Source organism: Panthera uncia, chromosome A2 (genome assembly GCF_023721935.1).
Source record: "Panthera uncia isolate 11264 chromosome A2, Puncia_PCG_1.0, whole genome shotgun sequence".
NCBI lineage: Eukaryota > Metazoa > Chordata > Mammalia > Carnivora > Felidae > Panthera > Panthera uncia.
The window spans coordinates 51,536,949-51,548,717 of record NC_064816.1 but is presented as its reverse complement, the minus strand read 5'-3'; positions in this window follow the sequence as shown (position 1 = coordinate 51,548,717).

Sequence of the window (11,769 nt, the reverse complement as noted above, 5' to 3'; positions counted from 1 at the left end):
GCGCGGGGGCGGGCGCGGGGGCGGAGAGCACGCGGCGCGGGGCGCCAGCGGCCCGGCGCACAGTAGGGCCCCTGGCCGTGCAGGCTGCCTTGGCGCGCGCCCACTCGGCTCGGCCTCGTTCGTTCCTCACAACCACCGCTGGGAGGCGGCTCAGAAATGGTCCCATTTTACAGAGCGGGCGTTCGAACACAGCTCAGATAGGGACCCGTAGGGCCACGTCTGGGAAGAGCACGAAGTGCGGGTTCCGGAGCCCGCCTTCCATCTCCAGGCCGGTGTGTCTCACCCTTCGCACTGTGGTCTGCGAGGCTTCTTTCTTACAAGTTGTTATTTTTAATGACATTCTTAAAAAAGAAGTTAAGTCGTATTGAGGATCACCGTTGGGCCGTTTAGCTGACGGCCCAGTGGTCCTGCACGCTTTCAGTGCCCCCCTTTTGCATGTGTACTTCACGCCGGTGTCCATTAGTCCTTTAAAGTGACAGAGTTTTGGTTTTAATCATTAAAAGCATTTCTTAAACTCATTAACATAATTTCTTGAATTCTTCAGTGGTGTTTCCTCCACTGAGGGCCTGGGACACATGGTGGGGGTGGGGCAGGACGTGGGGCGTGGGACTTAAGTTTGAGAAGCAGTTTAGGGCACTCTGCCTTGTAAATGTACTAGGTAGACTGTGGGCGGCTTCTTCTGCAGCTCTCTCCACGACCACCCCTCCAGAGGGGTTAACAGATGCCCAGTAAGAAAGCTTCTGGTCTTGTGGACTTGAGGCCTTTCCTTCTGTCCCTTCTTCCCATGTCATTTACTGAGCGTCCTGTTCTAGGCCTGGTCCCCCTTGAGGAGGCAAAGATGAAGAAAGTCCTTGTCCAGAATGCTCTCTGGTCCTTTAACGTCTTAACTTGGTGGAGATGCCTAGTTCTTCTCCCTTCGGTGCGGAAAGTTCCTTTTCGTAGTTTGCAGTAAAATTTCGTGAGGGTGAGTATCACTTCCGAGAAGGTTCAGAGCTTAAGTCAATGGATCCATGCCCTTCTATTTGTGCCCTCCAACAAGAAGTGCCACAGCTCTATAGGATGTCAAGGAACATTTATTGACCCTTGAAAACCCCATTTCTTTGCCTGAAATCTAGGTAAGTCGCGGCTCAGCATTCTGAACTCAGGCATAGAAGTGCTGCATGCATCCTATTTTTTTTTTTTTAATTTTTTTTAATGTTTATTTATTTTTGAGACAGAGAGAGACAGAGCATGAACGGGGGAGGGTCAGAGAGAGAGGGAGACACAGAATCTGAAACAGGCTCCAGGCTCTGAGCCGTCAGCACAGAGCCCGACGCGGGGCTCAAACTCACGAACTGCGAGATCGTGACCTGAGCCGAAGTCGGACGCCCAACCGACACACTGAGCGTATTAAGAGTCCAGACAATGGTTTTTAGAACAGCATTTCCCACTATAAAACACCAAGAATTCTTGGGGAAGTAACTCGGGAACCATGAGATCATGACCTGAGCCAAAGTCGGACGCTTAACCGACTGAGCCACCCAGGCGCCCCTTCCTATTTCTTGATCTTTCCAGAGTTCCAATCTTTTTTTTTTAAACAGCTTTATTGAGACAGAATTTACATGAATATCATGCATTTCAAATATATAAATTCAGTATTTTTCACTTTATTGACAGTTATACCACCATCGCCATAACCTAATTTTAAAACATTTTCATCATCCCCAAAAGAAACCTCCTCCCCATTAGCACTCAGTCCCGGTAACCATAGACAACCACCAATCCAATTCTGTCTCTACAGATTTACCTATTTTGGATATATTGTATAAATGAAATCAAACAAGAAGATCTGTTGTGACAGGCTTCTTTCAACTTAGCATAATGTTTTGAGGCTCACTAGTGCTGTAACATGTATCGATATTTCATTCTTTTTATGGTCAAATAATATTCTATTGTCTGGATGTATCACATTTTGTTTATTCATCCTTGGTTAATGAATATTTGGGTTGTTTCCACTTTTTGACCATTAGGAATAATGCTGCTATGAACATTCACATCAAGGTTTTGTATGGACATATTTTTTTCATTTCTCTTGGGTATGTATCTAGGAGCAGAATTGCTGGATCATATGGTATTTCTATGTTTAACTTTTTAAGGTACTGCCAGCCTGTTTCCATTTTACATTCCTGTCAACCATGTATGGAGGTTCCAATTTCTCCACATCCTTGTCAACATTTGTTATTGTCTTTTCTATTTTAGCCAACCTGATGTGTGTGAAGTGGTATCTCACTGTGGTTTTGACTTGCATTTCCTTAATGACTCGTCACACAAGCATCTTATCATGTGCTTATTGGTCATATGTGTATCCTCCTTGAAGAAAAGTCTATTAAAATCCTTTGCTCATTTTTAAATTGGGTTACTTATTGTTAATTTATAAGATTTATTGACTGTTCTTTATCAGATAATTAACAAATATTTCCTTCTATCCAGTAAATTGTCTTTTTACTTTCTTCCTGGCATCATTTGAAGCAGAAGAGTTTTTAATTTTGATGAAATCCAATTTATCTATCTTTTCTTTTGGTGTCACATCAATGCCTAATCCAGAGCTATAAAAATTTACTCCTAAATTTTCTTCTAAGAGCTTTATAGGTTTAACTCTTACATTTATGTCTGTGATTTATTTTGAGTTAAATTTTGCATATGGTGTGGGGTGCCTGGGTGGCTCAGCCGGTTGAGCATCTGACTCTTGATTTCAGCTCAGGTCACGATCTCAGGGATGTGGAATCGAGCCTCGTGTCTGGCTCTGTGCTGAGCATTGAGCCTGTTTAAGATTCTCTCTCTCTCTCTCTCTCTCTCTCTCTCTCTCTCTCTCTCCCTCCCTCTGCCCCTCTCCCCTGCTTTCACTCTCTCTTTCTAAAGTAAAATTTTTTAAAAATTGGGTATGGTGTAAGGTAGGGCCAATCTGCTTTTGGTTGGTGAAATTCTCATAATTAACAACACTGACCAAAGAGAATCCCAACACAGTAAACTCAGAACTGGCGCAACATTTTAGAGCTGATCTGAATACTTTCTAAACATTTGTGTAGATAAAAAAAAGTTCTGTGATTTTTGAAAGTGACCTATAGTTAGTGAAGCCTAAAAATGTAAGAAGCTAAGCAATGTAAATATAAATAGTATAAATCTGTTTTTTAAACTACTGGTCTTGATCCACTGGTGGGTTATTAAATCAATTCAGTGGGTCATAACCAATATATATTTGTTAAAGTCCAATAAAAACAGAACAGAAACTATCAGAATGTACTCCCTAAATTAAAGAGTGTCACTTCGTAACTTTTGTGTTATGTATATGTATGTTTGTGTATAAAAGGAATTGGTGTAAAATGTGTTTCTTACATTTGACCATATTTTTTAAAGTTAGAAAAACACTGTGTAAGCTACAATTGCAGAATTCTTCCATTCCACAAACATTCATTGAGTGCTTATTTTGTGCCAGGCCCTCTGGTAAGTTCTGGGGATAAAATGATAAATAGCACATGGTCTCCACCCTATAACAGCATGCATACGCAGTCCTATCCATACGTCGTTTCCAGACATAAGAGATTATTCCTTGGTTCACTTTTCCCCAACCACAAAGACACCTTCCAACCATTGATGTTTGGTCCTGTGGCACTTATTTTTTTATTTTTATTTTTTTTTGCAATTAGTGCTTAGCTGTTTACCTCATTCAAGATTTGCAATCATATTTGCTTTTCTTCTGACTAAGGGAACTTTGTTCCCAGGTTCATAATTGCATACTATGTTTATTATATTGGGAAGAAAGTATAGATTTAGTAGTGGGAGTTGGCCACAACTGAATTGATTCCCATTTTATGCCAATTAAAACTAGTTCTAGTAAGAGAATTCAGGTATTTTTAAATACGGTTATATTACTTCTTAAGGGAGAAATATCAAATAATGACAAAATTTTTATTTTTCAAGGGTTTGGCAAAACAGAGTGTTGGCATTAATAGTGGTATTTAACCACTTTTCAGTTTGGGTTTAGGAAAATTAGTGTGCTGTGTTTCCAGTCATCCAATTGAGTCACTTCTTTATGGCAGCTGTGTACAATCACAGCTCTGACATTTGCTCCTTCTCTTTATCTGAGACACCATTTGTCAGCATCTAAACACCATACATTCCCAGGAGATATAGAAGATCTTAATTTAAAATTTAAAAAATTATAACCAGTTCAACATGCCAGACAGGTTGAACACTTACACACACACACACACACACACACACACACACACACACCCCACTTCCACAAATACATCCAATTTTGAATGACTCTATTACGTTCCCACGCATGATTTTTAGAGCTTATAAAATTTTACCTGCAACCTCCCAATTTTACTTTGAATTTGATTAAGTTCCTTTTCTCTTCCTCTCCCTAATTCTGTCAACTGTTATCTTGCCCTTCACTAAATGACTTGCCCATTTGTTACAAGATCTTAACTACCAAAGCCAGGCTCGTAACCCATTTCTTCTGACCTCCAACTGATTGATCTTTTTCATTATACTTCTCTGTGTTAAGTCAGCTTTCTTTTTCTGAGTGGTTGCCTATAAATAAGAAAAAAATCTGGAACATTTTAATATAAGTGTTAATCTTGATTATAAACCAATAATTAGGTTACAATATGTACAGCTATGTTTTGATTTAAATCAAAAAACATAAGAAAATAAAACTAAATCAGTATTTTATTTTTTCTTAGTATCCAAACTTAGAGATTTTTTTTAAAAAGATAATTTGGAAGGGGGTGCCTGGGTGGCTCAGTCGGTTAAGCGTCTGACTTCGGCTCAGGTCATGTTCACGGTCCATGAGTTTGAGCCCCACATCAGGCTCTGTGCTGACAACTCAGAGCCTGGAGCCTGCTCTGGATTCTGTGTCTGTCTCTCTCTCACCCCTCCCACACTTATGCTCTGTCTCTCTCTCTCTCTCTCAAAAATAAACAAACATTAAAAACATTTTTTAAAAAAGATAATTTGGAAGAATTGAAAGAAATAATTTTAAAGCCATTTCAAGAGTAATGTTTTCTTTCCTACTGAATGAAATAACTCCGTTTTTCTTTGACTCGTTTGTTTTTGAAAATATTTTCTTTTATAATTTGTAAACATCTATGAAGTTAATGATGACATTTAATTCCAAGGAAATTCCATTCAGTAATTTCAATAGTTTTAAGTTAGACTAATTAAATTTTAAAGTTTTTAATGGTTTGAAAACATTTTAAAGGTTCAAAGACACTTTGATTTTCAGGGAATGAAAAAGAGAGCTTTTGGGGTTGTCTGGGTGGCTCAGTAGGTTAGGCATCCAACTTCGACTCAGGTCATGATCTCGCAGTTTGTGAGTTGGAGAACTACATCGAGTCTGTGCTGACAGCTCGGAGCCTGAAGCCTGCTTCAGATTCTGTGTCTCCCTCTCTCTCTGTCCCTCCCCTGCTCATGCTCTGTCCCTCTCTGTCTCAAAAATAAACATTAAAAATTAAAAAAAAAAGAGTTTTTGCCCTGCTTCACTGGATTTTCTCTACTTTTCCCCTAAAAATTGACCTACTTTGCATATCAGACAGGCCTCTAAATATCAAGAGGTAGGAAGCAGAATGAGTAGATGTTAGGAAGAAGAGAACGCCTGGTCACCCTGGAATGGCAGAGCTTTCAGAATGGGAGAGTCGTCCTACTTTCTCATTAGTCTTTTCCTTTCAAGAGTATTAAGTAAGTGTGGTAGAATGGAAAGAGTCCCGACCGTTATCTCTGCTCATTTTGACCTTGAGCGGGGACTCACTCTCCCTGAAGTTAGTTTCCTCATCTATAAAATGAAAATATATATTCCCATAATCTCATCAATGAGATGACTTGAGAAAATGCTGATTCAGGCTCCTAGTAGGGACTCAGTAAGTGTCGTTTAGCAACTGGGTGAAAGCACTGAGAATGTTTTCTTTTTTTTAATTGATTGATTAATTTTGTTATTACTGTTTAATTTTTTTTAATGTTTACTTTTGAGAGAGAGGGAGAGTGTGAGTGGGAGAGGGTCAGAGAGAATCAGAAGCAGGCTCTGTGCTGACAGCAGAGAGCCCAATGTTGGGCTCGAACTCACAAACCGTGAGATTATGCCCTGATCTGAAGCTGGACACATAATTGAGCCACCCAGGTGCCCCCGAGAATGTTCTTTCTGAAAGTCACTCATTAATATACTAAAGCACCGTTTGGATGCTAAATTGTATTTTTAATACATTTTTGTGAAATACTTTTTGAAGTATTTTTTCATATATATACATATATATATCCTAGTCCTCAATCTGCATCAACACTGTATCTTCCTTTCTTGCATGTAACAAGTCACTAGTATAATGAATAGACTTTTAAAAAAATGTTTATTTATTCTTGAGAGACAGAGTGTGAGTGGGGGAGGAGCAGAGAGAGAGAGAGGGAGACACAGAATCTGAAGCAGGCTCCAGGCTCTAAGCTGTCAGCACAGAGCCCAATGCGGGGCTTGAACTCATGAACCATTGAGATCGTGACCTGAGCGGAAGTCGGACACTTAACTGACTGAGCCACCCAGGTGCCCCTGAATAGATTTTGAAATAGCGATGAACCTCATATTTCTGTATGAGATTGGTTTCTCATGACACCTGTGTGATTTTAGAGGTCGTAGGCTTTGTCATGTAAAGCTAAAAAAGCAAACACTTGTTATGATGGAAAGCATGAGACATATACAGAAGTGGACAGAATAGGAAATGAACCCCCTTGTACTCATAATCTGGTGTCAGTTTGTGGCGACTCTTGTTTCATCTGTACTCTCACTCACCTCCCTCTCGTTTATACAATCCTGAAGCAAATCCCCCAAACACATTTCATCATAAAACTTTCAAACTGTTTTAAAATGTTCTTAAGTCTTCTAACTTAAAAGTTGGTTCAGGGGCACCTGGGTAGGTCAGTTGGTTACTTGATTTCAGCTCAACTCATGATCTTGAGAAGGATCCGGAGTCAGGCTCTGAGTTAGGTGTGGAGCCTGCTTGGGGTTCTCTCTCTCTCTCTCTCTCTCTCTCTCTCTCTTTCTGCCCCACCCCTGCTTGTTCCTGTGTGCATTCTCTCTCTCTCTCTCTCTCTCTCTCTCTCTCAAAATAAATAAATAAATATGGGTGCCTGGGTGGCTCAGTTGGTTAAGTGTTGACTCTTGGTTTTGGCTCAGGTCATGATCTCATGGTTTTGTGAGTTTGAGCCCCACATCAGGCTCTGCACTGGCAGCATGGAGCCTGCTTGGGATTCTTTCTCTCTCTCTCTCTCTCTCTCTCTCTCTCTGTGCCCCTACCCCGCTCACACACACACACACACACACACACACACACGCACAGTCTCTCTCTCTCTCTCTCTCTCTCTCAAATAAATAAACTTTAAAATTTTTTTAAAATAAATAAACTTAAAAAAAACCTGGCTCAAATTATTATACTCTGGGAGATTTAGGACTTATCAGAAAAGTTTCTTTATGGAAATTATTTCAGCTCTATTACCGGTGAGTTATAAAATGAGTTTATTGCTGAGAGGACCATTGTCTGCATGCTACAAGTTCCAGAGTTCCCAAGGACATAAATATGTTCAGGCTGAGAAATGGGCAAGTAACTTGGACATGGGGAAAGGCAGTTATGGTAGTTTCAGTTGCTAACAACAACAACAACAACAACAACAACAATCAAAAGAAAAAACAAAAGCAAAGCAACCCTTGTGTACCTATGCCAAGAACAGATTTCAGCAGATGTTGGTTCCCTAAGCTTTGGGGTAGCTGGGTGGGGCCTGGGTTGGCAGAGTCCTGGGTGGTCATGTTGAGCCACTGGTAGCCCTCTTTGCGTTCCTCTACCCCTTGTGTGAGTGTACAAATGAGAATTGTGTGCTAAAGGTTAGGCACTGCAAAGACCTTAATCTTCCCTTGTGGAAGACCTTACTGGGAGTAATTATGCTCCTCTGTGCGTCTGCTTGTTCCTATGCACATAGTTCAGTCTTCTGGTCCAATACTTATTATATTTTGGTTGGTGAAGTGTCTCTCTTCTCCTACTAAGATTTAATTGCCTTGACACAGAAGCCATGGTTTATTGATTTTTTATTTTTTTATGCCAAGGACCTACTGGACTGAATGCCTGAAATTAAGTAAGTGGGCTAGAGATGTCTGTTGAATGATTGGCTGCTGGCTGTTTAATTTGCAAAACCATGCCCAGTAGTAAGCAAATAATGCAAATGTCACCTCCTCAAGGATCTTTTCATCATTGCGATTCTTTATTCTCTTAACGGTTTTATTTTTCTTCATATCAACCGAAATTATGTTTTTAAACTTGTGTTTATTGTTTGTCTCCCTGTACTAGAATGTAAACTCCATAAAGACAGGGATTTTTTTTTTAAGACTTTATTATTTTAGAGCAGCTTTAGATTCACAGCAAAACTAAGAGTAAGACACAGATTTTCCCCTGAGGCAGGAATTATTTATTCACTGTTGTAGCCCTAGCTCATATTATGCCTAACTCGACAAGTGGTAGGTGCCCAACAAAAATCTTTGTTATTGTACCAGTAGTAATGTCATAGATTCAATCACCTTTAGAAGTTGTATTTTCGTAATTTATGCCCACAAAATTGGTTAATATGTAAATCCCCAGGCTCCGGCTACTGATGTGAGTTTGTCTCAGGCAGCCACCTGCCTTTCTGGTTTTGTGAACATAATTTTGTTTTGAACTTTTGAACTCATGTGGCAACTTTGCTTTTGATACACTGAACAGCTACTATTGATACACAACTTTGTTTTGAACAGAGCTTTAGGACTGACCTGGAAGTTTGAGCCTGGAACTCCACTCTGTGCTTCCTTATTATTTCAGATATTCTCTTCCCACTGTGATTTTTCAGTAATATTATTTCCCTTATCCCCTTTTACATAAGAGGTTTTCCAGCACCTACATGCCTATTTCTTAAGCTCCTGACACCTAAAGGAACATTTTTAATACATCTAAGACACATTTGGGGGTGACACCTTTCTGGGGGTGACAGTCTGGCACAGGGTAGACTTTCCTTCTGTTTTGCATTTCAAACAAATGCATTTTAAATGTTTGAGTAACTGGTAGGTTGGTCATGAATTGCATTTACAGTTGACCTTTTAACAATATGAGTGTTAGGGGCTCCCTGTGCAGTTGAAAATCTGCTTATAACAGTGACCCCCCACTAATAGCTTACTGTCGACCTGAAGCCTTACTGGTAACATAAACAGTCAATGAACACATATTTTGTATGTTTGATGTATTGTACACTGTATTCTTATAATAAAATAATCTAGAGAAAAGAAAATCATAAGGAAAGGGCACCTGGGTGTCTCAGTCGGTTAAGCATCCGACTTTGACTCAGGTCATCATCTCCTGATTCATGGGATCAAGCCCCGAGTTGGGCTCTCGCTGACAAAGCAGAGCCTGGAGCCTGCTTTGGATTCTGTTTCCCTCTCTCTCTCTCTCTCTCTCTCTCTCTGCCCCTCCCCCACTCACTTGTGTGTGTGCTCTCTCTCTCTCTCAAAATAAATAAACTTAAAAAAAGAAAATCATAAGGAAGAGAACATATATTTACAGTGACTATACTGTATTATCAAAGAAAAATCTGTGTGCACAGTTCAAGGGTCAACTGTATATGTTTAGAAAGGTTAACTGTTTATGCTTAGAAACTTTTGTACACTCTTGGGAGGAGATTGGGGAGGGAGTTAAGGGGATGAGTATGCTCTACTAAAAAGTAATACTTTATTGACATTTATATTGGCAGCATCTTTTCCTAGCCCTGTAACATGGATATGTGGATATTTTTTCCTCATCAAAGTATTTTTCTGTTTTAAATCTCCTGTAACTATCCAATTATTCTTTCAGTAAAACTTCAGTAATTCTTTTTTTTTTTAACGTTTTTTTTTTTTTAATTTTATTTATTTTTGAGACAGAGAGAGACAGAGCATGAACAGGGGAGGGGCAGAGAGAGAGGGAGACACAGAATCGGAAGCAGGCTCCAGGCTCTGAGCCATCAGCCCAGAGCCCGACGCGGGGCTCGAACTCAGGGACGCGAGATCATGACCTGAGCTGAAGTCGGATGCTTAACCGACTGAGCCACCCAGGTGCCCCAAAACTCCAGTAATCCAATCTAATCCTCCACTACTTTCGAAAACATATTTTTAATCTATCATATTGCATGCTTAAAGCATGTAATGTCATATGAAACAGATAAAACAAACATTTACAAACCATAAGATCAGTAACAATTATAATATATGGGCAAAGTCAACCCAACCACAGGATGAAAAGATATTTATGTCTAAATGGAAAAACAAAAACAAAATCGAAAAGAAAAATAAATCTCAGCCTTGACTTTTTATGTAAATAATGACTTTTTTCCTTTTCTTTCTACTTATTTTTTTAAATGTTTATTTATTTTTGAGAGAGAGAGAGAGAGAGAGATAGCAAGTGGAGGAGAGGCCAAGAGAAAGGGGGACAGAAGACCCCAAAAGTGCTCTGCGCTGACAGCAGAGAGCCAGACACAGGTCTCAATTTCACAAACCATGAGATCATGACCTGAGCTGAAGTTAAATGCTTAACTGACTGAGACACCCAGGTGCCCCTCTTTCTAATTATTTTAAACATTGCAGAAGCCATATAAGTTTCTTGTAAAAAAAAGTCAAGTCACTTGAATACCAATGTTCATAATAGTGTTATTCAAAGGAGGACAAAAAAATGTCCATCTAAATGGACCACCTAAACCATCTAAATGTCCACCAACTGATGAATGGATAAACAGAATGTGTGGTATATACAGTGGAATAGTATTTAGCAATAAAAATGAATGAAGCACTGATAACGTGTTACAACATGTATGAGTCTCAAAAAAAATTATATCATATAATTCCATTTATATGAAATGTTCAGAATAGGCAAGTCCATAGTGACACAAAGTAGAGTAGATAGGAGAGGAAAGAATGAAGAATAATTGTTAGTGGGAATAGTTTCCTTTTTGGGTGTGACAAAATGTTCTGGAATTAGACAATGGTGATGGTTGTACAACTTTATCAAATATACTAATATCCACTAACTTATTTGTTTAAAAGCCTGAATTTTATGATGTGTGAATTTTATCTCAATTTTCAAAATATCAAGAAAAAAATATTTATATCCTCCTTTGCTGAATAAGAACTATCATGTGTTTTTACTTTTCCTTGCTTCACCCGTCTACCTTGTTATGTCATTCTGTTGTTCCAGGGTTGCAGCTCAAAGAGGCCAGGCAAGTGGACAAAGAGGGTCTAAAACCCTAGCTATGCACTCATTCCACCTGAAATAAGGGGTGACTTTTTCTAATCCACCCAGAAGTGCTTTAGGAACTAGCAGTGGCTTTAATCATTTTAATGGGCTTTTAGGGTAGTGAAGGTTGGCAAATATGTGTACTTAGGGTACTATCTTGGATTAAAAGTCAAATACTTCATTTTCCTATAATACTATAATGGGTTATTTTCCAGAATGGAACACTCTTTCGCCATCTCTTTACAAGTTGGGTTGAAAATTATCTGATTAATCTCAAGAAGCACATTTCTAGTTTGAATGTGTTGAAGGAATTACAGTTCCTTTAAATTTGCTTAAAAAAAAAAAGATTCAGTGTATTGTTCAACTTTACATTATGATCCTCCAATAGTTTTTATATATCACTAAAGTACCACCACTACCAAGGGGGATTTCCTGAAACTTACTTGTTCTAACAATGCAACTTTTC